This window comes from Oncorhynchus masou, chromosome 17, assembly GCF_036934945.1.
Source record: "Oncorhynchus masou masou isolate Uvic2021 chromosome 17, UVic_Omas_1.1, whole genome shotgun sequence".
Lineage (NCBI taxonomy): Eukaryota > Metazoa > Chordata > Actinopteri > Salmoniformes > Salmonidae > Oncorhynchus > Oncorhynchus masou.
In genome coordinates this window covers 33015104-33021733 of record NC_088228.1, presented here as the reverse complement: position 1 = coordinate 33021733, position 6630 = coordinate 33015104, and positions in this window count along the sequence as shown.

Below are 6630 nucleotides of genomic sequence, written 5' to 3'. Positions count from 1 at the left end.
TTACATAAGTATTCAGACCCTTTACTCAGTACTTTGTTGGACACCTTTGGCAGTGATTACAGTTTACACCAAACCCAAACCGGCTGCGCGAGTGCGCCATCATGCATATATTTATTTTGTCCCCCCACACCAAATGCGATCACTACAAGCAAGATAAAATATCAAAACAAACTCTGAACCAATTACATTAATTTGGGGACAGGTTCAAAAAGCATTAAACATTTATGGCAATTTAGCTAGCTAGCTTGCACTTGCTAGCAAATTTGTCCTATTTAGCTAGCTTGCTGTTGCTAGCTAATTTGTTCTGGGATATAAACAGTGAGTTGTTATTTTACCTGAAATGCACAAGGTCCTCGACTCTGAAAATTAATCCACACATAAAACAGTCAACCGAATCGTTTCTAGTCATCTCGCCTCCTGCTAGGCTTTTTCTTCTCTTGACTTTATATTGCAATTGGCATTTTTCAGAAATTAGGTGCATTACCGCCACTGACCTCGTTCGTCATTCAGTCACCTACGCGGGTATAACCAATGAGGAGATGGCACGTGGGTACCTGCTTCTATAAACCAATGAGGAGTTGGGAGAGGCAGGACTTGCAGCACGATCTGCGTCACAAATAGAACTGACTTCTATTTTAGCCCTTGGCAACACAGACGCTCGTTGGTGTGCTCGAGCAGAGTGGGTGCAATACTTGAATAATATAGATTTCAAAATGTATTTTTCAACGAGCGTCTGTGACAGGTGCAGGAATGTGTAATAGTTTTTTAAATGGCTTTACCCACAGCGTGCCGTGTAGAGGCATGGGGACAAAGACCAAACAAACACGTATACAACACACAGGGTTGAAACTCAAACAAAAGAGTGAGGAGTATCTCTAATAAATAACACAATGATTATCACACGGGATGAGACCTGTAATCGTCTACGCAATCTACAATGGCACGAAAGTCAAAACAACATAACACAGGTACTCACATGAACCAACGGACATTGTAACAATAATGGACAGCACCATGGTGAACAAAGGGCACAAATATACAAATACTAATCAGTGGGAATAGGGGACAGGTGTGCATGATGAAAGTTCCAGAGGGATCCGTGACAGCTGCAGAGATGGTTGTCCTTCTGGAAGGTTCTCCCATCTCCACAGTTGAATTAACCACAGGTGGACTCAAATCAAGTTGTAGAAACATCTCAAGGATGATCAATGGATGCAGGATGCACCTGAGCTCAATTTCAAGTCTCAGGGCAAAGGATCTGAATATCTGAATACTTATTTTCAATACATTTGTCTAAAAAAAACATTTTCGCTTTGTCATTTTAGGGTATTGTGTGTAGATTGATGAGGGAAAAAATAATGTAATTCATTTCAGAATAAGGCTGTAATGTAACAAAATGTGGAAAAAGGTAAGGGTTCTGAATACTTTCTGAATGCACTGTACATATAAACTCAGGTTGTCCTCGGTTCTGTTCAGGTCGGGAATAAATAAACGCAGCAAAAAAAGATACGTCCTCTCACTGTCAACTGCGTTTATTTTCAGGACAATACTGCCCCCTTTGGATGAATTGCGTGCCCATAGTAAACTGAAAGAAAATCTGTCCAAAATTGCTAATATATGCATATAATTATTATTATTGAATAGAAAACACTCTAAAGCTTCTAAAACCGTTTGAATTATATCTGTAAGTATAGCAGAACTCACAGGGCAGCCAATCTCTCAAACTAGTTTTGGAAACATGAAAGTTGGGCCAACTTTGACGTCATCGCCCCCACCCTTCCCAACCAGCTATGGATCTGGGAACAGTTTCTATGTCTTCCGCGAGATGTCCTCTATCAGTAGAGTGTTTAATTGTGCAAATGCCGCGAGCTTTGACCCTTTGGCAGGAAAAATTGTGAGTGTCTCGAGAAAATACATGCGCTTTCTGGCGCGCGTTGAGCACAGAGCTCCCTTTGTTCCAACTTGCATGAGAAGAAGTCAGATTGTCCGGTTGTGTTGAGAATTGTTTTGTACATTAATAACATCCTAAAGCTTGATTCTGCACTTAGTTTGACCAGTTTAGTCGACATATAATATGTAATTTTGAAGTTTTGATGCGCAACTGTTCGGGACCAGAAGTCATTTTGGATGCATTTCAGCTGAACGACTTGAAACCAAACGATGTATTGGGTAAGTATGACTCCTTCCACTACATTCTGATCGAAGACCATCAAAGGTAAGGGAATATTTATGTTGTAATTTTGTGTTTCTGTTGACTCCAACATAACGGAGAAATATTGCTTATGTCTGAGCGCCGTCTCAGATTATTGAATAGTGAACGATTTCTGTAAAGTTAAAAAGTAAGGTGACAAAGCGATTGCATTAAGAAGCAGTGTATCTTTCTAACTATGTAGAACATGTATATTTAGTCAAAGTTTATGATGTGTATTGCTGTTATCTGGTGTTATCTGGCGGAGCTATCTATAATTTCTCCTGACATTTTTTACATTTTCTGAACATGGCGTCAATGTAAACTGAGATTTATGGATATAAATGCATATTATTGAAAAAAACAAATGTACTGTGTAACATGTCCTATTACTGTCATCTGATGAAGATTTTCAAAAGGTTAGTGAATTATTTTTCTTTTAATCCGTTTGTGATTGCATCTTTTGTTCGACAAAATGGCTACATATCGTCTGTGTCTTTGTGGTGGTTTGACATACATATGTGCTATGTTTTCACCGTAGAAACATTTTAGAAATCTGACTCACTGGGTAGATGAACAAGGTGTTTTTCTTTCATTTGAGCTATTGGACTTGTTAATGTGTGAGGTTAAATATCTAAGAATATTTTTGCATTCTGTGCGCCACGGTTTGAGTTGAGCAGGAGGGGGGTGTGGTACCCCTTGGGGAACCTGTAGCGTGAACAAGTTTTAACCTGTTGATGCTCTGGGGCGCTATTTCATTTTTGGATGAAAACGTTCCCATTTTGAACAAGATATTTTGTCACAAAAAGATGCTCGACTATGCATATAATTGATAGCTTTCAAAGAAAACACTGACGTGTCCAGAACTACCAAGATATTTTCTGTGCGTGCCTAGAACGTGAGCTTCAGGCAAAACCAAGATGAGACGGCATCCAGGAAATGAGCAGGATTTTTGAGGCTCTGTTTTCCATTGTCTCCTTATATGGCTGTGAATGCGAGAGGGAATGAGCCTGCCCCTTTGTCGTTCCCCAAGGTGTCTGCAATGCATTGTGACGTATTTGTAGGCAGATCATTGGAAGATTGATCATAAGAGACCACATTTACCAGGTGTCCGCGTGTCCTGCGCCGAAATTGGTGCGCCAAAGACAGCTGCAGTATTTTTCCATGGGATACAGAGAGGAAAGCAAGCTTCCCACGAACTGCATATCAATGAAGAGATATGTGAAAAAACACCTTGAGGATTGATTCCAAACAACGTTTGCCATGTTTCGGTCGATATTATGTAGTTAATCCGGAAAAAGTTTTACGTTGTAGGTGACTGAATTTTCGGTTTGTTTGGTAGCCAGACGCAATGTAGAAAACAGAACGATTTCTCCTACACACAGACGCTTTCAGGAAAACTGTGCATTTGGTATGTAACTGAGAGTCTCCTCATTGAAAACATCAGAAGCTCTTCAAGGTAAATGATTTTATTTATTTGGTTATCTGGTTTTTGTGAAAATGTTGCGTGCTAAAATGCCACTCAAAATGCTATGCTAGCTTTGCATACTCTACACAAATTAGTCAATTTCTATGGTTCAAAAGCATATTTTGAAAATCTGAGATGACAGTGTTGTTAAGAAAGGCTAAGCTTTGAGAGCAGACGCATTATTTTCATTTTATTTGCGATTTTCAGAAATCGTTAACGTTGCGTTATGCTAATGAGCCTGAGTAAGCCAGTCACGATCCCGGATCCGGATGGGGAGTTCCAAGATTAACATGTGTAAATATTTCTACGAACATGACAAGATTCAACAACTGAGACATAAACTGAAGAAGTTCCACAGACATGTGACGAACAGAAATGGAGTAATGTGTCCTTGAACAAAGGGGGGATCAAATAAGAAGTAACAGTCAGTATCTGGTGTGGCCACCGTGTATTAAGTACTGCAGTGCATCTTCACCTCATGGACAGCACCATTCAGTTCTTGCTGTGAGATGCTACCCCACTCTTTCCACCAAGGCACCTGCAAGTTCCCAGACATTTCTGGGGGGAATTGCCCTTAGCCCTCACCCTTCGATCCAACAAGTCCCAGATGTGCAAAATGGGATTGAGATCCGGGTTCTTCGCTGGCCATGGCAGAACACTGACATTCCTGTCTTGCAGGAAATCACACAGAGAACGAGCAGTATGGCTGATGGCATTGTCATGTTGGAGGGTCATGTCAGGATGAAACTGCAAGAAGGTACCACATGAGGGAGGAGGATGTCTTCCCTGTAATGCACAGCTTTGAGATTGCCTGCAATGTCAACAAGCTCAGTCCGATGATGCTGTGACACTCCGCTCCAGACCACTCTCCACCTTCAAGTCGATCCTGTTCCAGAGTACAGGCCTCGGTGTAACGCTCATTCCTTCAGCGATAAACACAAATCCAACCATCACCCCATGTGAAACAAAACAGCAACTCATCAGTGAAGAGCACTTTTTGTCAGTCTTGTCTGGTCCAGCGAAGGTGGGTTTGCCCATAAGCAACGTTGTTGCATGTCTGGTGAGGTCCTGCCTTACAACAGGCCTACAAGCCCTCAGTCCAGCCTCTCAGCCTATTGTGGACAGTCTGGAGCACTGATGGAGGTTATTGTGCGTTCTGGTGTAACTCGGGCATTTGTTGTTGCTAACCTGTCCCGCAGGTGTGATATTCGGATGTACCGATCCTGTGCAGGTGTTGTTACACATGGTCTGCCACTGCAAGCTGATCAGTTGTCCATCCTGTCTCCCTGTAGTAGTTGTCTTGGGCGTCTCACAGTACGGACATTGCAATTTATTGCCCTGGCCACATCTGCAGTCCTCATGCCTCCTTGCAGCATGCCTAATGCACGTTCACGCAGATGAGCAGGGACATCTTTCTTTTGGTGTTTTTCAGGGGTAGAAAGGCCTCTTTAGTGTCCTAAGTTTTCATAACTGTGACCTTAATTGCATACCGTCTGTAAGCTGTTAGTGTGTTAACGACCGTTCCACTGGTGCATGTTCATTAATTGTTTATGGTTCATTGAAAAAGCATAGGAAACAGTGTTTAAACCCTTTACAATGAAGATCTGTGAAGTTATTTGGATTTTTAATAATTGTCTTTGAAAGACAGGGTCTTGAAAAAGGGCTGTTTTTCTTTTTTTGCTGAGTTTACATAACACACACACACACACTTTCCTCTCTGATTTTCTCTTATTGTTTCCCCCATAATGTCTATCACCTCTCCTGTCCCCTGCTGGCCGAACGGTCCAGGTGGCGTAGAGGAATGCGTTCCTGTTCCTAGTGCTGTACTGCAGTATTTCAACATCGAGTACCCCCAACAGCACATTTCTGTTGTAGCCTCGGATAAGCACACCTGATTCAACTTGTCAACTAATCATCAAGCCCTCAATAAGTTGAATGAGGTGTGTTAGTCCAGGGCTACAACAAAAATGTACCGTTAGAGGTACTCGAGGTTGGGAAACACTGCTGTACAGGATCAAAGATCAATCTCCTCTCCGCCGGTGTTGTCTTGGTGAGACAGAGGAATGCTCAAATCCAACACAGCTGAGTTAACAGGCCACTTTCAAACGACTGGCTAATGACCACAAACAAGTGTCTCAATAACAGATGAACATTAATTTCACCTTCAGGCGTTTGGAAATTGCTCCCAAGGATGAACCAGACTTGTGGAGGTTTCTACTGAAGGTACCACGTTCATCTTTACAAACACTAGCACGCAAGTATAAACTCCATGGGACCATACCGCTCAGGAAGGAGATGCGTTCTGTCTCCTAGAGATTAACGTACTTTGGTACAAAAAGTGCAAATCAATCCCAGAACAACAGCAAAGGACCTTGTGAAGATGCTGGAGGAAACAGGTACAAAAGTTTCTATATCCACAGTAAAACAAGTCCTATATCGATATGACCTGAAAGGCCGCTCAGCAAGGAAAAAGCCTCTGCTTCAAAACTGCCATAAAAAAAAGCCAGACTATGGTTTGCTATTGCATGTGGGGACAAAGATCGTACTTTTTGGAGAACTGTCCTCTGGTCTGATTAAACAAAAATAGAACTGTTTGACCATAATGACCATCATTATGTTTGGAAGAAAAAGGGGGAGGTTTGCAAGCCAAAGAACACTATCCCAACCGTGAAGCACGGGGGTGGCAGCATTATGTTCTGGGGGTGCTTTGCTGCAGGAGGGGACTGGTGCACTTCACAAAATAGATGTCTTCATGAGTAGGAAAATTATCTGGATATATTGAAGCAACATCTAAAGACATCAGTCAGGAAGTAAAAACTTGGTCGCAAATGGGTCTTCCAAATGGACAATGACCCCAAGCAAACTTCCAAAGTTGTGGCAAAATGGCGAAGGACAACAAAGTCAAAGTATTGGAGTGGCCATCACAAAGCCCTGAAATTAATCCTATAGAAAATGTGTGGTCAGAACTGAAAAA